At 43.1% G+C, this 23,015-nt stretch overlaps 1 protein-coding gene across 1 annotated transcript in view; it reads left to right on the forward strand.

Moving 5' to 3' along the window:
* LOC120022033 (potassium voltage-gated channel subfamily KQT member 4-like) overlaps nt 1-23,015 on the forward strand; it is a 141,143-nt gene that overhangs the window by 78,314 nt on the left and 39,814 nt on the right. The window lies entirely within an intron of this gene.

Below are 23,015 nucleotides of genomic sequence, written 5' to 3' on the forward strand. Positions count from 1 at the left end.
TGTAGAGAGCCAAAGGGTGCTGGAGAAGTGTCATCTTTTGTTATCAGTCCATAGGAAGAAACAGTGCTCAAACCAACCTAGAGTCGAGGTGTAGCTGAAAGGCAAGATTCCCATTGTTTTGTTTTCAGATCATATTTTGAATGGATATAAATACAGTATGAAAGCAACTGGCTAAGGTTTATTCTAGCAGACATTCATCCCATAGTTTATCTGTGGCTTGTCAAACCCATTTAGGATGCTTTGGTTTGTGTCCGTCATAACTCGGGCTACAAATATCCCCATGACATCGGTTGACTGGGTTTGTTTTTGTAGTGAGGTGTCAGACGCCGGAAAATCCTGCGGTCCAGGATGTCTCCATTCATCGCCTCCTCTCCTCACCCCCAGGCTCGTTGGCAGAGGGTCACCGCAGGACACACAAGGTGTCAGATCAGATGACCTGTCCTAGGTCATTACGGAGATGGTTGCCAACAATCACAGCAGTTGGGACCAGGACGGAGGAAGGGCGGCGGGAGAGGGGAGAGGGGAGAGGGAGGGAGACTGCTAGATAGATTGAGAGAGGGAGGGAGACCGCAGGAAAGACAGAGATGTACAGAGAGAGGGAGGGAGACCTCTAGGGAGACGGAGCGGTACAGAGAGAGGGAGGGAGACCGCTAGGGAGATGGAGATGTACAGAGAGAGAGAGGGAGACCGCTAGAAAGACAGAGAAGTACAGAGACTGCTAGAGAGACAGAGAGGTACAGAGAGAGGGAGGGAAACCACTAGAGAGACAGAGAGGTACAGAGCCTGCTAGAGAGACAGAGAGGTACAGAGAGAGGGAGGGAAACCACTAGAGAGACAGAGAGGTACAGAGACTGCTAGAGAGACAGAGAGGTACAGAGAGAGGGAGGGACACCACTAGAGAGACAGAGAGGTACAGAGACTGCTAGAGAGACAGAGAGGTACAAGAAAGAGGGAGGGAGACCGCTAGAGAGACAGAGAGGTACAGAGAGAGGGAGGGAAACCACTAGAGAGACAGAGAGGTACAGAGACTGCTAGAGAGACAGAGAGGTACAGAGAGAGGGAGGGACACCACTAGAGAGACAGAGAGGTACAGAGACTGCTAGAGAGACAGAGAGGTACAAGAAAGAGGGAGGGAGACCGCTAGAGAGACAGAGAGGTACAGAGAGAGGGAGGGAAACCACTAGAGAGACAGAGAGGTACAGAGACTGCTAGAGAGACAGAGAGGTAGAGAGGGAGGGAGACCGCTAGAGAGACCGAGACGTACAGAGAGAGGGAGGGAGACCGCTAGAGAGACAGGGAGGTACAGAGAGAGGGAGGGAAACCTCTATAGAGACAGAGAGGTACAGAGAGAGGGAGGGAGACCGCTAGAGAGACAGAGAGGTACAGAGAGAGGGAGGGAGACCGCTAGAGAGGTACAGAGAGAGGGAGGGAAACCGCTAGAGAGACAGAGAGGTACAGAGAGAGGGAGGGAAACCTCTAGAGAGACAGAGAAGTACAGGGAGAGAGAGGGAGACCGCTAGAGAGACAGAGAGGTACAGAGAGAGGGAGGGAGACCGCTAGAGAGACAGAGAGGTACAGAGACTGCTAGAGAGACAGAGAGGTACAGAGAGAGGGAGGGAAACCTCTAGAGAGACAGAGAAGTACAGGGAGAGAGAGGGAGACCGCTAGAGAGACAGAGAGGTACAGAGAGAGGGAGGGAAACCGCTAGAGAGACAGAGAGGTACAGAGAGAGGGAGGGAAACCTCTAGAGAGACAGAGAAGTACAGGGAAAGAGAGGGAGACAGAGAGGTACAGAGAGAGGGAGGGAAACCGCTAGAGAGACAGGTATAGTATTGTCTGTTTTATCTGTGTGCCCAGAGAAGGCCAGAAGGTGGAGGTATTGTTTCTGATCAATCCCTAACCTGTCATGGCCAGTCTGATAATACAGTAATGAACAAGCATTGTTTTCTATTCATCTGGTCTGTTTTTGATCAAAATTCATGATGACGGACGCTTCAGTCATTCTCCAATTCCCTGCATCAATCCACAGGGCATATGCAAAAATTACATTAATCAACAAGTTTCTTCTCATGTAATCATATACAGTAGCTTTTCTCTCTCAATTTTAACTGTGAATCCCATTGCCTTGCTAGACAGTGTTATTTTATTTTTTTGTGCAATATATTTATTGGCATTTCGATTTTTACAATTTAACAATCAGCAAAAAAATGACACAGATAATACCCCATTATTCCTTCCACCTACACAAAACACCATGCTACATGGGGGCACATCGTGCAAAATCCTTCCCTCCCCAACACAGGAACACTCCCCTCCCTCCCCTCTACCGGTAATAGCTTCACTGAATGACTTTCACATTCCATGCTAAAAAATAAATTATTCAACACAAAAACAAATAATAATAATACATTAATGAAGAAAGTAGTAATGAGGCAGCTAAGGTGACGTCTCTAGAAACTGCTGAAAGTCCCCCCAGACATCAGTTAATTCAAAGGGTTTATTACGTAAATTGTATGTTATTCTTTCAGGTGGAATATAGGAAGTTCTTTTAGCCACATCTGCTTGCTTGGCGGAGTGTCACTCTTACATATAGTAGCTGTGCATTTATTGGCTGCATTGACTGCCAATTTAATGAATCTGGTTTTGCTTCAAATATTAACTGGTAAAACAGAATCATCTCCAAGAAGAATAAGGGAAGGATCTAGTGGTACCGTCATATTAGTGACCTGTGATAAGATCTGAATGTATTTCCAATAATTGCTTAGTTCAGGGCAGAACAAAAACATATGCATAAGTGTACCCACTCCCGTTTTACACCTTGGCAAAATGTTGAATATTTAGAATTGATATTATACAGTCTCTCTGGTGTAAAGTAGACCCTATGTAAAATATTGAATTGCATCAACTTGTGCCTTGTGTTAAATGAAAGACGCTGAGCATCTAAAAAGAGCTTTCCCCATTTCTCATCCTCAGAAATGAGACCAAGGTCATCAAGCCACTTCATGCAAGCTTTCAGAGGTTTATCATTCCCAACAGAGCTTGAAGACCAGAGTACATGTACGAAATGCAGCCTTTTACCCCTTTCCTCTCCAGCCACAGTTTATCAGTTATAGGTTTACTCATGGGCTGAATCCTACCTCCCTGCTGAGTGGCAACATAATGCCTAACCTGTAGGTACTTGAAGAAATTAGTTTGAGGTAACTGAACATGAGATGCCAGTTGTTGAAAGGATAGTAGTTCACCTTCTCTATAGAGATTACCAAATGTTTTAATTTCTTTGTTGAACCAAGAAAATGTAACACCATCTCTCAGGGCTTTGGGTAATATGGGGTTATTATAGAAAGGTGTTTGTTCATATATAGATCTAAGCCCTTCTGTTTGTTTACAGACTTCAATCCATACATTTAAAGTGTTTTTAATGAAAGGGTTGTTTATGAGACCTAGCAAAGCTTTAGGTGGGCTAATATAAGGTATAGATGCCAATGTAGCAGCGGTCAGACATTCCTCCTCTATCTGTCTCCAAGAGGGTGAACTTGTTGTTGTATCTTGCCACACAGCCTTTAACTGAGATGCCCAGTAATACAACTGGAAGTCAGGTAGAGTTAGTCCTCCTTCTGAGTATGGTTTGCATAAAGTTGTGAGTTTCACTCTGGGGGGTTTCCCTTTCCACAGAAATGAAGAAATCTTCCTATTAAGTTGTTTGAAAAAAACTTTGGGAATAGGAAAGGGCAAGGTTTGAAAAAGGTACAAGAATATTGGTAATATATTCATCTTTACACAATTGACCCGCCCAATAAGAGAAATTGGTAAATCCCGCCTTCTATCCAATTCTTCCACAACCTTTTTGAGAAGTGGAGTATAGTTCAGTTGATATGTCTTAATCATTTCAGAAGGAATTTGCAATCCAAGATATGTCATTTTCTGTGGTTTCCAAGAAAACGGCTGGTCTAAAATTGGGTTCTGCAAAGCTGCCCTGTTAAAAGGCATAATTATACTATTCAATAGGTTTATTTTATATCCTGAAAAGGTCCCATACAGTATTCTTCCAGGATGTCAACTAATGTTCGGAGTGAAATGTCTGGTTTAGTGAGGTAAAGTAAAATGTCATCGGCGTATAGCGAGACCAGATGTTCACGCCCACCTATACGAACACCATGGATGGATGGATGAGATCTAAAAGCTTCTGCCAGTGGCGCTATAGCCAAAGAAAAAAGGAGCGGACTAGCGGGACAACCCTGTCTTGTGCCACGTGATAGGGAGAACTATGAGGAAATGTTTCCATTAGTCAGGATCTGAGCTACCAGACTTTTGTACAGTAATCTAATCAGATTACTTTCCGCATCTAATGAAGCCGCCGCTACAGATTCTTGGTCATTCTCTACATAATGCATAATGTTAAATATTCTTCTGATATTTTTAGGAGATGAGCAGTTTCTTACAAAGCCTGTTTGGTCCATATCAACCAAGTCCGGAAGAACCTAATCCAGTCTAAGAGCTATGAGTTTTGCAAGAATCTTATATGAAGTGTTCAATAGAGATATTGGTCTATACGACCCACAAAGCAGAGGATCTTTCCCAGGTTTTAACAAAACTGTGATCAGTGCCTGTTCAAGTGTGTCTGGGAGCTTTTCTGTCTCTATGGCATAATTAAACATACTGCAAAGAGGCTCAATTTGTTTGGGTAAAAAGGATCGATAGAATTCAATAGGGAATCCGTCTAACCCTGGTGATTTTCCCCCAGCAGTGTTGAAAATGGGTTCCCTAATTTCCTCTGATGTTATCTCTTTCTCCAAGTGCTCTCTATCCTCATCAGCTAAGTTTGTAAATTGAGTTTGTTCAAAAACTCATGCATTGTGGCAGGGGCATCCCCTTCAGACTTGTACAGTGTTTCATAAAACTCCCTGAAGACTAGATTAATTTCCTCAGGACTGTGAACAACTGTGTTATTGGGTAGCTTAATAGAGCTAATAACTCTACTAGCTTCCTCTCGTCTTATCTGCCAAGCAAGCAACTTTCCTGCTTTATCTCCATGTTCGTAGTAGTTTTGTTTTGTTCTCCTACGAGCGTTTTCCGTTTTATGTGTCGTCAGGGTGTTATATTACAAATCGCTTTGAGTCTCATTTTTGAGTTGTCAAATGTTACACTATGTTCATTTTCCACATCTCTAATTTCATTCTCCAACGAATCTACTTGTGCCTTATACATCTTACGAGCAAAAGGATATTATTTGCCCCCTCAGATATGCAAGGAGAGCTTCCCATAAAATTAGGGGGAGGCAGAGTTGTTATTGGTGCTAAAAAATATGTCTATATGAGTGTTCAAAAATGTTACAAATGTGGGATTATTTCGTAAGTATGTGCCAAACCTCCACCTTCTTGAGGGTGGCTGTGCTCTACTGACTGGTCCTGAAGCCAGCGGGGCAGAATGATCTGATATACATCTTGGTAAGTACTTACACCCAGTAGTTAAACTTCCCTTGGCTGCAGGAATAAGAAATAAGTCAATTCTAGAGTAACTGTTATGGACAGGGGAGTAAAATGAGTATTCTTAAAATTTTGGTTGTGAAATCTCCATACGTCTACAAGTCCAAAATGTTTCATTTCTGCTTTTAACATTTCAGCTGCCTGTGTGAGGTTGATACTATTAGAGGAAGATCTATCACTGGAAGGGTCCAGTACCAAGTTAAAATCCCCTGCCATTATTATCTCTGATGATGGGCATGTTAACTTCAAAAAGATGTCTTGGTAAAATGTAGGATCATCATGGTTAGGCCCATACACATTCACAATGGTAATGGGCTCAGTGTTAATGAAACCTTGAATGATCACAAACCTACCCCCTTTGTCTTTAATCTGAGAGACAGTGTTATTGACATAGTTTAGTCTGATATCAGTTTGTTGACGTGGAAACAGAACACCACTCAGGAGGAGCCATACAGCAGATATCTCCTTTCCACCTCCTCAGAGACAAACATACTGTGGCTGTGGCTGACTGATGCTCCTCTGAATTGATATTTCCTGAACGGGAGTCTGGGAAGTGGTAAGGTGGGGTGGTGCGGCTAAAACGGTTCCCTCAGCTGAAATGTTGAAATGCCATCTTGCGCACATGGCGATGCATTGGCTAGTATACAGGATGTTTTTACCCTCTAACCGGTTCATTGGCTAGTATACAGGATGTTTTTAACCTCTAACCGGTTCATTGGCTAGTATACAGGATGTTTTTACCCTCTAACCGGTTCATTGGCTAGTATACAGGATGTTTTTACCCTCTAACCAGTTCATTGGCTAGTATACAGGATGTTTTTACCCTCTAACCGGTTCATTGGCTAGTATACAGGATGTTTTTACCCTCTAACCGGTTCATTGGCTAGTATACAAGATGTTTTTACCCTCTAACCGGTTCATTGGCTAGTATACGTAACGTTTTTACCCTCTAACCGGTTAATTGACTAGTATACGGGATGTTTTTACTCTCTAACCGGTTCATTGGCTAATATACGGGTAGTTTTTACCCTTTAACCGGTTAATTTACTAGTATACAGGATGTTTTTTACTCTCTAACCGGCTCATTTGCTAATATACGGGTAGTTTTTACCCTTTAACCGGTTAATTTACTAGTATACAGGATGTTTTTTACTCTCTAACTGGCTCATTGGCTAGTATACGGGATGTTTTTACTCTCTAACCGGTTCATTGGCTAGTATACAGGATGTTTTTACTCTCTAACCGGCTCATTGGCTAGTATATGGGATGTTTTTACTCTCTAACCGGCTCATTGGCTAGTATACAGGATGTTTTTATTCTCTAACTGGCTCATTGGCTAGTATACAGGATGTTTTTACTCTCTAACTGGCTCATTGGCTAGTATACGGGATGTTTTTACTCTCTAACCGGCTCATTGGCTAGTATACAGGATGTTTTTACTCTCTAACCGGTTCATTGGCTAGTATACGGGATGTTTTTACTCTCTAACTGGCTCATTGGCTAGTATACGGGATGTTTTTACTCTCTAACTGGCTCATTGGCTAGTATACAGGATGTTTTTACTCTCTAACTGGCTCATTGGCTAGTATACAGGATGTTTTTACTCTCTAACTGGCTCATTGGCTAGTATACAGGATGTTTTTACTCTCTAACCGGCTCATTGGCTAGTATACAGGATGTTTTTACTCTCTAACTGGCTCATTGGCTAGTATACAGGATGTTTTTACTCTCTAACTGGCTCATTGGCTAGTATACAGGATGTTTTTACTCTCTAACTGGCTCATTGGCTAGTATACAGGATGTTTTTACTCTCTAACTGGCTCATTGGCTAGTATACAGGATGTTTTTACTCTCTAACCGGCTCATTGGCTAGTATACGGGATGTTTTTACTCTCTAACTGGCTCATTGGCTAGTATACAGGATGTTTTTACTCTCTAACCGGTTCATTGGCTAGTATACAGGATGTTTTTACTCTCTAACCGGCTCATTGGCTAGTATACAGGATGTTTTTTACTCTCTAACCGGCTCATTGGCTAGTATACTGGATGTTTTTACTCTCTAACCGGTTCATTGGCTAGTATACGGGATGTTTTTACTCTCTAACCGGCTCATTGGCTAGTATACAGGATGTTTTTACTCTCTAACCGGTTCATTGGCTAGTATACTGGATGTTTTTACTCTCTAACCGGCTCATTGGCTAGTATACGGGATGTTTTTACTCTCTAACTGGCTCATTGGCTAGTATACAGGATGTTTTTACTCTCTAACCGGCTCATTGGCTAGTATACGGGATGTTTTTACTCTCTAACTGGCTCATTGGCTAGTATACAGGATGTTTTTACTCTCTAACCGGTTCATTGGCTAGTATACTGGATGTTTTTACTCTCTAACCGGCTCATTGGCTAGTATACGGGATGTTTTTACTCTCTAACCGGTTCATTGGCTAGTATACGGGATGTTTTTACTCTCTAACCGGTTCATTGGCTAGTATACAGGATGTTTTTACTCTCTAACCGGCTCATTGGCTAGTATACGGGATGTTTTTACTCTCTAACCGGCTCATTGGCTAGTATACAGGATGGTTTTACTCTCTAACCGGCTCATTGGCTAGTATACAGGATGTTTTTACCCTCTAACCGGTTCATTGGCTAGTATACAGGATGTTTTTACTCTCTAACTTGCTCATTGGCTAGTATACGGGATGTTTTTACTCTCTAACCGGTTCATTGGCTAGTATACGGGATGTTTTTTACTCTCTAACCGGTTCATTGGCTAGTATACGGGATGTTTTTTACTCTCTAACCGGTTCATTGGCTAGTATACGGGATGTTTTTACTCTCTAACCGGCTCATTGGCTAGTATACAGGATGTTTTTACTCTCTAACCGGCTCATTGGCTAGTATACAGGATGTTTTTACTCTCTAACCGGTTCATTGGCTAGTATACAGGATGTTTTTACTCTCTAACCGGTTCATTGGCTAGTATACAGGATGTTTTACTCTCTAACTGGCTCATTGGCTAGTATACAGGATGTTTTTACTCTCTAACCGGTTCATTGGCTAGTATACGAGATTTTTTTACTCTCTAACTGGCTCATTGGCTAGTATACAGGATGTTTTTATTCTCTAACTGGCTCATTGGCTAGTATACAGGATGTTTTTACTCTCTAACTGGCTCATTGGCTAGTATACAGGATGTTTTTACTCTCTAACTTGCTCATTGGCTAGTATACGGGATGTTTTTACTCTCTAACCGGTTCATTGGCTAGTATACAGGATGTTTTTACTCTCTAACCGGTTCATTGGCTAGTATACAGGATGTTTTACTCTCTAACCGGTTCATTGGCTAGTATACGGGATGTTTTTACTCTCTAACCGGTTCATTGGCTAGTATACGGGATCTTTTTACTCTCTAACCCGTTCACTGGCTAGTATACGGGATGTTTTTACTCTCTAACTGGCTCATTGGCTAGTATACGGGATGTTTTTACTCTCTAACCGGCTCATTGGCTAGTATACGGGATGTTTTTACTCTCTAACCGGCTCATTGGCTAGTATACAGGATGGTTTTACTCTCTAACCGGCTCATTGGCTAGTATACGGGATGTTTTTACTCTCTAACCGGCTCATTGGCTAGTATACAGGATGGCTTTACTCTCTAACCGGTTCATTGGCTAGTATACAGGATGTTTTTACCCTCTAACCGGTTCATTGGCTAGTATACAGGATGTTTTTACTCTCTAACTTGCTCATTGGCTGGTATACGGGATGTTTTTACTCTCTAACCGGTTCATTGGCTAGTATACGGGATGTTTTTACCCTCTAACTGGCTCATTGGCTAGTATACAGGATGTTTTTACTCTCTAACCGGTTCTTTGGCTAGTATACAGGATGTTTTACTCTCTAACCGGTTCATTGGCTAGTATACGGGATGTTTTTACTCTCTAACCGGTTCATTGGCTAGTATACGGGATGTTTTTACTCTCTAACCGGCTCATTGGCTAGTATACAGGATGTTTTTACTCTCTAACCGGCTCATTGGCTAGTATACGGGATGTTTTTACTCTCTAACCGGCTCATTGGCTAGTATACAGGATGTTTTTACTCTCTAACTGGCTCATTGGCTAGTATACGGGATGTTTTTACTCTCTAACCGGTTCATTGGCTAGTATACGGGATGTTTTTACTCTCTAACTGGCTCATTGGCTAGTATACGGGATGTTTTTACTCTCTAACCGGCTCATTGGCTAGTATACAGGATGTTTTTACTCTCTAACCGGCTCATTGGCTAGTATACAGGATCTTTTTACTCTCTAACTGGCTCATTGGCTAGTATACAGGATGTTTTTACTCTCTAACCGGCTCATTGGCTAGTATACGGGATCTTTTTACTCTCTAACTGGCTCATTGGCTAGTATACGGGATGTTTTTACTCTCTAACCGGTTCATTGGCTAGTATACAGGATGTTTTTACTCTCTAACCGGTTCATTGGCTAGTATACGGGATGTTTTTACTCTCTAACCGGCTCATTGGCTAGTATACAGGATGTTTTTACCCTCTAACCGGCTCATTGGCTAGTATACAGGATGTTTTTATTCTCTAACTGGCTCATTGGCTAGTATACAGGATGTTTTTACTCGCTAACCGGTTCATTGGCTAGTATACGGGATGTTTTTACTCTCTAACTGGCTCATTGGCTAGTATACGGGATGTTTTTACCCTCTAACTGGCTCATTGGCTAGTATACGGGATGTTTTTACCCTCTAACTGGCTCATTGGCTAGTATACGGGATGTTTTTACCCTCTAACCGGTTCATTGGCTGGTATACAGGATGTTTTTACTCTCTAACTGGCTCATTGGCTAGTATACGGGATGTTTTTACCCTCTAACCGGCTCATTGGCTAGTATACGGGATGTTTTTACTCTCTAACCGGCTCATTGGCTAGTATACAGGATGTTTTTACTCGCTAACCGGTTCATTGGCTAGTATACGGGATGTTTTTACTCTCTAACCGGTTCATTGGCTAGTATACAGGATGTTTTTACTCTCTAACTGGCTCATTGGCTAGTATACGGGATGTTTTTACTCTCTAACCGGCTCATTGGCTAGTATACAGGATGTTTTTACTCTCTAACCGGCTCATTGGCTAGTATACAGGATGTTTTTACTCTCTAACTGGCTCATTGGCTAGTATACGGGATGTTTTTACCCTCTTCATCTTTATTCTGACCTCTAGGATTTTGGCGAAACTAACAACTAAGCAGATTTCGGTGGATTTCTGCCCCAATGTTTCCATTTAGTTGCTGATGTATAAAGGGGGTGTGCCTTTCAGACCTGGTCTCCAGTTCACAGATCAGTTTAATTGAATTATTTATCATCTACAGTGAGCTCCAAAAGTATTGGGACAGTGACACATTATTTGTTGTTTTGGCTCTGTACTCCAGCACTTTGGATTTGAAATGATACAATGATCTGTATCGGGTGAACCGTTTAGAAATTATAGCACTTTTTGTACATAGCCTACCCATTTTAGGGGACCAAATGTATCGGGACAAATTCACTTATGTGTATTAAAGTAGTCAAAAGTTTAGAATTTGGTCCGATATTCATAAAACTCAATGGTTACATCAAGTTTGTGACTCTACAAACTTGTTGGATGCATTTGCTGTTTGTTTTGGTTGTGTTTCAGATTATTTTGTGCCCAATAGAAATTAATGGTAAAGAATGTATTGTCATTTTGGAATCACTTTTATTGTAAATAAGAATATAATATGTTTCTTAACACTTCTACATTTATGTGGATGCTGCCATGATTACGGAAAGTCCTGAATGAATCGTGAATAATGATGAGTGAGAAAGTTAGACACAATACAATACGCCCAAGACATGCTGACCTCTCTCCATTACAATAACAGAGGAGTTTAACATTTTGGGGGGGTATGATATTTGTGCTTTTGTAACTTATTCTATTCTTATGTTTAGAAACATATTATATTCTTATTATTTTTATTGGACAAGTTCTGGTAGTCCCTCCAAGTTTCAGTCTGTTTTCTACCATTTTAGGAGGTTATGAAGATGAAGCAAATGTAGGCTCACGGTTTTTTAAGCCCAAATGTTTGCTTTGTGAGTTACTTCATTGCAATTGAAGGAAGAAGTGGCAAGAGAGTAATTGGATGAAGTAGTGATGTTGTTTATTGGATGCATGCTACGCCCAAGCGGCACAGCGGTGGCTGCCATAGCGACATGCGGCAGGCATATGTCTTGTGGTTTGATGCTCTGGATTCTAGAATAACATGTTCTGAGACTTTGCACCCACAGGATCATATCCACAAGACTCTATCAACTTCTGAATTACGTCTAGCATCCTATTAATCTATTCTCTTCAGGGTTTTATCAGGCGCACCACACACACATACGCACGCACGCACGCAAGCGCACACACACACACACACACACACACACACACACACACACACACACACACACCCACACACACACACACACACACACACACACACACACACACACACACACACACACACACACACACACACACACAGTCTTGTACAGCTAACCTTGTGGGGCCACAAGTCCAATTCAGAAGCTCCTAACCCTAGTTAGAAGCTCCTAACCCTAGCTTCTAACCCTAACACTAACCCTTAACGTACTTCTACCCCTAACACTAATCCTAAACTTAACCCTAAACCCCCTAGAAATAGCATTGTACCTTGTGGGGACCAACAAAATATCCCCAGTTGCTACATGAGCCACTTTCCAAGAATTTGTTACCAAATTAAATACTGATGCAACTTCACCACCAGTTTACCTACAACCAGACACACACACACACACACACACACACACACACACACACACACACACACACACACACACACACACACACACACACACACACACACACACACACACACACACACACACACACACACACACACACACACACACACTCAGCAATAGTAATTTGAGGGCATTTGTTTGTTTTATTCATTCATGCTCAGACATTAAGCTCTGCCCACGCCTCTGGTTACACTGTCAAACTCTGTCTGGAAAACAACTCTAATGTGGCCAACACATAAAACACTAATGCGGTTAAAACATCACAGTATGGAAAGTCACTTGGAGTCCAATGACACAAGGTCACTCCTTCACCATGTGTTGGTATGGTTTCTGGTCACTCCTTCACTACGTGTTGCTGTGGTTTCTAGTCACTCCTTCACTATGTGTTGCTGTGGTTTCTGGTCACTCCTTCACTACGTGTTGCTGTGGTTTCTGGTCACTCCTTCACCATGTGTTGGTGTGCTGTGGTTTCTGGTCACTCCTTCACTATGTGTTGCTGTGGTTTCTGGTCACTCCTTCACCATGTGTTGCTGTGGTTTCTGGTCACTCCTTCACTACGTGTTTCTGTGGTTTCTGGTCACTCCTTCACTATGTGTTGCTGTGGTTTCTGGTCACTCCTTCACTATGTGTTGCTGTGGTTTCTGGTCACTCCTTCACCATGTGTTGCTGTGGTTTCTGGTCACTCCTTCACTACGTGTTTCTGTGGTTTCTGGTCACTCCTTCACTATGTGTTGCTGTGGTTTCTGGTCACTCCTTCACTATGTGTTGCTGTGGTTTCTGGTCACTCCTTCACCATGTGTTGGTGTGGTGTGTTTTCTGGTCACTCCTTCACTATGTGTTATTGTGGTTTCTGGTCACTCCTTCACCATGTGTTGGTGTGGTGTGGTTTCTGGTCACTCCTTCACTATGTGTTGGTGTGGTGTGGTTTCTGGTCACTCCTTCACCATGTGTTGGTGTACTGTGGTTTCTGGTCACTCCTTCACTATGTGTTATTGTTGTTTCTGGTCACTCCTTCACCATTTGTTGGTGTGGTTTCTGGTCATTCCTTCACCATGTGTTGCTGTGGTTTCTAGTCACTCCTTCACTATGTGTTGGTGTGGTTTCTGGTCACTCCTTTACCATGTGTTGCTGTGGTTTCTGGTCACTCCTTCACTATGTGTTGCTGTGGTTTCTGGTCACTCCTTCACCATGTTTTGGTGTGGTTTCTGGTCACTCCTTCACTATGTGTTGCTGTGGTTTCTAGTCACTCCTTCACTATGTGTTGCTGTGGTTTCTGGTCACTCCTTCACCATGTGTTGCTGTGGTTTCTGGTTACTCCTTCACTATGTGTTGCTGTGGTTTCTAGTCACTCCTTCACTATGTGTTGCTGTGGTTTCTAGGTACTCCTTCACTATGTGTTGCTGTGGTTTCTGGTCACTCCTTCACCATGTGTTGCTGTCGTTTCTGGTTACTCCTTCACTATGTGTTGCTGTGGTTTCTAGTCACTCCTTCACTATGTGTTGCTGTGGTTTCTAGTCACTCCTTCACTATGTGTTGCTGTGGTTTCTGGTCACTCCTTCACCATGTGTTGCTGTGGTTTCTAGTCACTCCTTCACTATGTGTTGCTGTGGTTTATAGTCACTCCTTCACTATGTGTTGCTGTGGTTTCTGGTCACTCCTTCACCATGTGTTGCTGTGGTTTCTGGTCACTCCTTCACCATGTGTTGCTGTGGTTTCTGGTCACTCCTTCACCATGTGTTGCTGTGGTTTCTAGTCACTCCTTCACTATGTGTTGCTGTGGTTTATAGTCACTCCTTCACTATGTGTTGCTGTGGTTTCTGGTCACTCCTTCACTATGTGTTGCTGTGGTTTCTGGTCACTCCTTCACCATGTGTTGCTGTGGTTTCTGGTCACTCCTTCACCATGTGTTGCTGTGGTTTCTGGTCACTCCTTCACTATGTGTTGCTGTGGTTTCTGGTCACTCCTTCACCATGTGTTGCTGTGGTTTCTAGTCACTCCTTCACTATGTGTTGCTGTGGTTTATAGTCACTCCTTCACTATGTGTTGTTGTGGTTTCTGGTCACTCCTTCACTACGTGTTGCTGTGGTTTCTGGTCACTCCTTCACTATGTGTTGCTGTTGTTTCTGGTCACTCCTTCACCATGTGTTGGTGTGCTGTGGTTTCTGGTCACTCCTTCACTATGTGTTGCTGTGGTTTCTGGTCACTCCTTCACCATGTGCTGCTGTGGTTTCTGGTCACTCCTTCACTACGTGTTTCTGTGGTTTCTGGTCACTCCTTCACTATGTGTTGCTGTGGTTTCTGGTCACTCCTTCACTATGTGTTGCTGTGGTTTCTGGTCACTCCTTCACCATGTGTTGGTGTGGTGTGTTTTCTGGTCACTCCTTCACTATGTGTTATTGTGGTTTCTGGTCACTCCTTCACCATGTGTTGGTGTGGTGTGGTTTCTGGTCACTCCTTCACTATGTGTTGGTGTGGTGTGGTTTCTGGTCACTCCTTCACCATGTGTTGGTGTACTGTGGTTTCTGGTCACTCCTTCACTATGTGTTATTGTTGTTTCTGGTCACTCCTTCACCATTTGTTGGTGTGGTTTCTGGTCATTCCTTCACCATGTGTTGGTGTGGTTTCTGGTCACTCCTTCACTATGTGTTGGTGTGCTGTGGTTTTCCTGTTAGTCAGTTTGTTGCTCTGAGATAAGATCGTTATTTCAAGTGGTTCCAGGTCTGGGGAGTGAGTTGATTCCTCTAGATCTGAAGACATTTGTCTTGTTCTCTATCCTTGCTTACATGCTCTGCTGAAACAATATAACCCAGGGGTGGAGGTGGACAAACCTCTATTAAACAATATAACCCAGGGGTGGAGGTGAGGTAGACAATCCTCTATTAAAACAATATAACCCAGGGGTGGAGGTGAGGTAGACAATCCTCTATTAAAATAATATAACCCAGGTGTAACGACTCTCGTGGGTTGAAGAATGAGACCAAGGTGCAGCGTGGTAGGCGTTCATGATTTTTACTGAACACCGCAACAAAATAACAAAGTAGAAAAAACGAAAGCGAACAGTTCTGTCAGGCAACAAAACAGCTAAACAGAAAATAACTACCCACCAAAACCCAATTGGAAAATCACAACTTATATATGATCCCCAATCAGAGACAACGATAGACAGCTGCCTCTGATTGGGAACCACACATGGCAAAAACAACAAAGAAATAGAAAACATAGAATTTCCCACCCGAGTCACACCCTGACCTAACCAAACATAGAGAATAAATAAGGATCTCTAAGGTCAGGGCGTGACACCAGGTGTGGAGGTGAAGGTAGACAATCCTCTATTAAAATAATATAACCCAGGGGTGTTATTTGAATAAAAATCTTCTATTAAAATAATTTAACCCAGGGGTGGAGGTAGACAATCCTCTATTAAAACAAGATAACCCAGGGGTGGAGGTAGACAATCCTCTATTCAAATAATATAACCCAGGGGTGGAGGTGAGGTAGACCATCCTCTATTAAAACAATATAACCCAGGGGTGGAGGTGAGGTAGACAATCTTCTATTAAACAATATAACCATGGGGTGGAGGTGAGGTAGACAATCCTCTATTTAAATAATATAACCCAGAGGTGGAGGTGAGGTAGACCATCCTCTATTAAAACAATATAACCTAGGGGTGGAGGTGAGGTAGACAATCTTCTATTAAACAATATAACCCAGGGGTGGAGGTGAGGTAGACAATCCTCTATTAAAACAATATAACCCAGAGGTGGAGGTGAGGTAGACAATCATCTATTCAAATAATAAACCCAGGGTTGGAGGTGAGGTAGACAATCATCTATTCAAATAATAAACCCAGGGTTGGAGGTGAGGTAGACAATCCTCGATGGCTGCTGTCCTGCTTGTTTTCTTACCCCAATGCCTTTCATTGATCTGTTAACGTCACTGTCAGACCTGTGTTCAAATACTATTTGAATTCATTTCAAATACTTTATTTGGGCATGATTGAGTTTGCCTGGCTTAAAAGGATAGTTTGGAATTTTGGTGCTAACTAGCTTCACACAAAGACTGGAAGTCATCGGGTACTGTACCCAGAATACTTCCAATCTCTGTGCTAAACTAGTTAGCATTGGCCTGCGAAACTAACTCCAACTTCCCTCATACTGGCCGCAGATACATAAAAATGGTATCCACGAGTTCATATGACTGGGGAAGTCAATTTTTAAATGATATATATATAAAAAAAATATTTAACCTTTATTTAACTAGGTAAGTCAGTTAACCTCTCTGGGATATTCGGGACGGTAGCGTCTCACCTCAACAGCCAGCAGGGCGCCAAATTCAAAACAACAGAAATCCCATAATTAAAATTCCTCAAACATACAAGTATTTCACACCATTTTAAAGATGAACCTGTTGTAAATCCAGCCACAGTGTCCGATTTCAAAAAGGCTTTACGACGAAAGCACACCAAACGATTATGTTAGTTCTGCACCTAGTCACAGAATAACACAGCCATTTTTCCAACCAAAGATAGGAGTCACAAAAAGCAGAAATAGAGATACAATTAATCACTAACCTTTGATGATCTTCATCAGATGACACTCATAGGACTTCATGTTACACAATACATGTATGTTTTGTTCGATAAAGTTCATATTTATATCCAAAAATCTCAGTTTACATTGGGGCGTTACGTTCAGTAGTTCCAAAACATCCGGTGATTTTGCAGAGAGCCACATCAATTTACAGAAATACTCATAATAAACATTGCTAAAAGATACATGTGTTATGCATGGAATTTTAGATCCACTTCTCCTTAATGCAACCGCTGTGTCAGATTTCAAAAAGCTTTACCGAAAAAGCACACCATGCAATAATCTGAGTACAGCGCTCAGACAACAAAGCAAGCCATACAGATATCCGCCATGTTGTGGAGTCAAAAAAGTCAGAAATAGCATTATAAATATTCACTTACCTTTGATGATCTTCATCAGAATGCACTCCCAGGAAACCCAGTTCCACAATAAATGTTTGATTTGTTCGATAAAGTCCATCATTTATGTCCAAATACCTCCTTTTTGTTCGCGCGTTTAGCCCAGTAATCCAAATTCATGAGGCGCGAGCAGACGAAAAGTCAAAAAGTTCCGTTACAGTCCATAGAAACATGTCAAACGATGTATAGAATCAATCTTTAGGATGTTTTTTGTCATAAATCTTCAATAATGTTTCAACAGGAGAATTTCTTTGTCTGTAGAAATGCAATGGAACGCAAGCTAACTCTCACGTGAACGCGCGTGGTCAGCTCATGGCACTCTGCCAGACCTCTGACTCATTCAGCTCCCATTCCCCCCTCCTTCACAGTAGAAATATCAAACAAGGTTCTAAAGACTGTTGACATCTAGTGGAAGCCCTAGGAAGTGCAATATGACCCAATTTCCACTGTATCTTGGATAGGCAAAGAGTTGAAAAACTACAAACCTCAGATTTCCCACTTCCTGGTTGGATTTTTTCTCAGGTTTTTGCCTGCCATATGAGTTCTGTTATACTCACAGACATCATTCAAACAATTTTAGAATCTTCAGAGTTTTTTCTATCCAAATATACTAATTACATGCATATTCTAGCTTTTAGGACTGAGTAGCAGGCAGTTTACTCTGGGCACCTTTTCACCAAAGCTACTCAATACTGCCCCCCTGTCCCAAAGAAGTTAAGAACAAATTCTTATTTACAATGGAGGCCTACACCGGCCAAACCCGGACGATGCTGTGCCAATTGTGTGCCGCCCTATGGGACTCCCAACCAAGGCTGGTTGTGATACAGCCTGGATTCGAACCAGGGTGTCTGTAGTGACGCCTCTAGCACTGAGATACAGTGCCTTAGACCGCCACGCCACTCGGGATCCCAAACCTGGATAAAGGGCCTCATTGAAAAAATCCCAAACTATCCCTTTAATGGAACAATAGAATGGTCCCAAAAATGTGTACCCCACTAATCAGGCACATCCAGGCAAGCCAAAGCAAACGCTAAAAGTGTTTGAACGATTTAAAATAGTTTGAATCCAGGTCTGTTCACATTCATGCTCAGAGAGTTATCAGCCATTGATGAAAAGGCAAGAATGAAAACCATCAGACACTGCGGCCCTCCAGGTCCAGTTATTTATCAAGGGTCTCAGAGTAGGAGTGCTGGTCTCGGATCAGTTTAGCCTTTTCCATCACAATGAATAAGATTACATGGACAGGGTGGATCTGATCCTAGATCAGCACTCCTACTCTGAGTGCCATTTCCTCCCTGGTTGACGGATTGCTCCCTACTGGCTGTCTGACCTGAGGATCTCTCAGATCTCTCTAACTTCCATCTCTGTGTTTCTTCTTCCTGTTGTCCTAAGGCAGTGGGTTGGGGTCGTGGAGAGATAGTGGGAGATGAACAGGAACTCAGTCGGGCTTTCAACTTACTCTTGAAAGTTGTAATAGTAGAATTAAACGAGGGTAGTGGGTAGTGCGTCAGCAGTTTTCTACATCACATTGTCATGTCAGTCCTGTTGGACTAATGGAGGGGTCAGTTCTGTTGTTCTAATAGAGGGGTCAGTCCTGTTGGTCAGTCCTGTTGTCCTAATAGAGGGGTCAGTCCTGTTGGTCAGTCCTGTTGTCCTAATGGAGGGATCAGTCCTGTTGGTCAGTCCTGTTGTCCTAATAGAGGGGTCAGTCCTGTTGGTCAGTCCTGTTGTCCTAATTGAGGGATCAGTCCTGTTGGTCAGTCCTGTTGTCCTAATGGAGGGATCAGTCCTGTTGGTCAGTCCTGTTGTCCTAATTGAGGGATCAGTCCTGTTGGTCAGTCCTGTTGTCCGAATGGAGGGATCAGTCCTGTTGGTCAGTCCTGTTGTCCTAATAGAGGGGTCAGTCCTGTTGTTTTAATGGAGGAGTCAGTCCTGTTGTCCTACTGGAGAGGTAAGTTCTGTTGGGTCAGTCCTGTTGTCCTAATGGGTGGGTCAGTCCTGTTGGGTCAGTCCTGTTGGACTAATGGAGGAGTCAGTCCTGTTGGACTAATGGAGGAGTCAGTCTTGTTGGACGAATAGAGGGGTCAGTCCTGTTGTCCTAATAGAGGGGTCAGTCCTGTTGTTTTAATGGAGGGGTCAGTCCTGTTGTCCTAATAGAGGGGTCAGTCCTGTTGTTTTAATGGAGTGGTCAGTCCTGTTGTCCTAATAGAGGGGTCAGTCCTGTTGTCCTAATAGAGGGGTCAGTCCTGTTGGACTAATAGAGGGGTCAGTCCTGTTGTCCTAATAGAGGGGTCAGCCCTGTTGTCCTAATAGAGGGGTCAGTCCTGTTGTCCTAATAGAGGGGTCAGTCCTGTTGTCCTAATAGAGGGGTCAGTCCTGTTGTCCTAATAGAGGGGTCAGTCCTGTTGGACTAATAGAGGGGTCAGTCCTGTTGGACTAATAGAGGGGTCAGTCCTGTTGTCCTAATAGAGGGGTCAGTCCTGTTGGACTAATAGAGGGGTCAGTCCTGTTGTCCTAATAGAGGGGTCAGTCCTGTTGTCCTAATAGAGAGGTCAGTCCTGTTGTCCTAATAGAGGGGTCAGTCCTGTTGGACTAATAGAGGGGTCAGTCCTGTTGGACTAATAGAGGGGTCAGTCCTGTTGGACTAATAGAGGGGTCAGTCCTGTTGTCCTAATAGAGGGGTCAGTCCTGTTGTCCTAATAGAGGGGTCAGTCCTGTTGTCCTAATAGAGGGGTCAGTCCTGTTTTCCTAATAGATAGATCAGTCCTGTTGGACTAATAGAGGGGACAGTCCTGTTGTCCTAATAGAGGGGTCAGTCCTGTTGTCCTAATAGAGGGGTCAGCCCTGTTGTCCTAATAGAGGGGTCAGTCCTGTTGTCCTAATAGAGGGGTCAGTCCTGTTGTCCTAATAGAGGGGTCAGTCCTGTTGTCCTAATAGAGGGGTCAGTCCTGTTGGACTAATAGAGGGGTCAGTCCTGTTGGACTAATAGAGGGGTCAGTCCTGTTGTCCTAATAGAGGGGTCAGTCCTGTTGGACTAATAGAGGGGTCAGTCCTGTTGTCCTAATAGAGGGGTCAGTCCTGTTGTCCTAATAGAGAGGTCAGTCCTGTTGTCCTAATAGAGGGGTCAGTCCTGTTGGACTAATAGAGGGGTCAGTCCTGTTGGACTAATAGAGGGGTCAGTCCTGTTGGACTAATAGAGGGGTCAGTCCTGTTGTCCTAATAGAGGGGTCAGTCCTGTTGTCCTAATAGAGGGGTCAGTCCTGTTGTCCTAATAGAGGGGTCAGTCCTGTTTTCCTAATAGATAGATCAGTCCTGTTGGACTAATAGAGGGGACAGTCCTGTTGTCCTAATAGAGGGGTCAGTCCTGTTGTCCTAATAGAGGGGTCAGTCCTGTTGTCCTAATAGAGGGGTCAGTCCTGTTGTCCTAATAGAGGGGTCAGTCCTGTTGTCCTAATAGAGGGGTCAGTCCTGTTGTCCTAATAGAGGGGTCAGTCCTGTTGGACTAATAGAGGGGTCAGTCCTGTTGTCCTAATAGAGGGGTCAGTCCTGTTGTCCTAATAGAGGGGTCAGTCCTGTTGTCCTAATAGAGGGGTCAGTCCTGTTGGACTAATAGAGGGGTCAGTCCTGTTGTAGCTACTACAGTGTTTCTGACTCTGACATTGGGGTTGTTGTCAGATCCTCTGGGATGTTATCATCACATAATTACCATCCCTGGTCACCCACACCAGCCATTCTTCCTCTTCCTCCCCTCATTTACAATGATCATCTATGTCTGTGTCTGTGTGTGCTTGTGCATGTTTGTCACCGTGTGAGTCTGGCAGGAAATGGTTCTTCTCTATCTCTCCTTGTGTCCTTCCTCCTCTGTTTACCGTAAAGTGAGTGGAATGACTGGATGGATGGACTGTAGTAGACTCACATCATAGAGATCCTGTCTAATTCCTAATTCAACAAGGCTCCACAACATTACAGTATTGTCCCTGTTCTCCTTATTGCCCTTTCTTTCATCCTTTCTTTCATATCCTTTCTTTCATCCTTTCTTTCATCCTTTCTTTCATCCTTTCTTTAAACATTTTGTTTTTGTTGTTTCGTCAAGTTTCAAGTTTATCTGGCATGTGTTATAAATACAGTAGAACTCTTACTCGCCAGAGCTCAACAATATTATAACGTCATTATAACAGTCATTACTGATACAGCATCACTCTTTGCCATTCATTACAGTGTTTCCATCACCCTTGTTGTCAGACAGACCATTCATTATGGTGTTTCCATCACCCTTGTTGTCAGACAGACCATTCATTATGGTGTTTCCATCACCTTTGTTGTCAGACAGACCATTCATTATGGTGTTTCCATCACCTTTGTTGTCAGACAGACCATTCATTACAGTGTTTCCATCACCCTTGTTGTCAGACAGACCATTCATTATGGTGTTTCCATCACCCTTGTTGTCAGACAGACCATTCATTATGGTGTTTCCATCACCTTTGTTGTCAGACAGACCATACATGATCAGTTAGGGCTTTGCTTGTTGTCCGACAGACCATACATGATCAGTTAGGGCTTTGCTTGTTGTCCGACAGACCATACATTATCAGTTAGGGCTTTGCTTGTTGTCCGACAGACCATACATGATCAGTTAGGGCTTTGCTTGTTGTCAGACAGACCATACATGATCAGTTAGGGCTTTGCTTATTGTCCGACAGACCATACATGATCCGTTAGGGCTTTGCTTGTTGTCCGACAGACCATACATGATCAGTTAGGGCTTTGCTTGTTGTCCGACAGACCATACATGATCAGTTAGGGCTTTGCTTGTTATCCGACAGAACATACATGATCAGTTAGGGCTTTGCTTGTTGTCAGACAGACCATACATGATCAGTTAGGGCTTTGCTTGTTGTCCGACAGACCATACATGATCAGTTAGGGCTTTGCTTGTTGTCCGACAGACCATACATGATCAGTTAGGGCTTTGCTTGTTGTCCGACAGACCATACATGATCAGTTAGGGCTTTGCTTGTTGTCCGACAGACCATACATGATCAGTTAGGGCTTTGCTTGTTGTCCGAGAGACCATACATGATCAGTTAGGGCTTTGCTTGTTGTCCGACAGACCATACATGATCAGTTAGGGCTTTGCTTGTTGTCCGACAGACCATACATGATCCGTTAGGGCTTTGCTTGTTGTCCGACAGACCATACATGATCAGTTAGGGCTTTGCTTGTTGTCAGACAGACCATACATGATCAGTTAGGGCTTTGCTTGTTGTCCGACAGACCATACATGATCAGTTAGGGCTTTGCTTGTTGTCCGACAGACCATACATTATCAGTTAGGGCTTTGCTTGTTGTCCGACAGACCATACATTATCAGTTAGGGCTTTGCTTGTTGTCCGACAGACCATACATTATCAGTTAGGGCTTTGCTTGTTGTCCGACAGACCATACATGATCAGTTAGGGCTTAGCTTGTTGTCAGACAGACCATACATTATCAGTTAGGGCTTTGCTTGTTGTCCGACAGACCATACATGATCAGTTAGGGCTTTGCTTGCTCATATTCTGTTAAACACTAACCAGTGTGATTGTCATTCCTTCAGTGATGACCCATCCATATCCACTCAGTGTGATTGTCATTCCTTCAGTGATGACCCATCCATATCCACTCAGTGTGATTGTCAT

The sequence above is a fragment of the Salvelinus namaycush genome, chromosome 27 (assembly GCF_016432855.1).
Source record: "Salvelinus namaycush isolate Seneca chromosome 27, SaNama_1.0, whole genome shotgun sequence".
Classification (NCBI taxonomy): domain Eukaryota; kingdom Metazoa; phylum Chordata; class Actinopteri; order Salmoniformes; family Salmonidae; genus Salvelinus; species Salvelinus namaycush.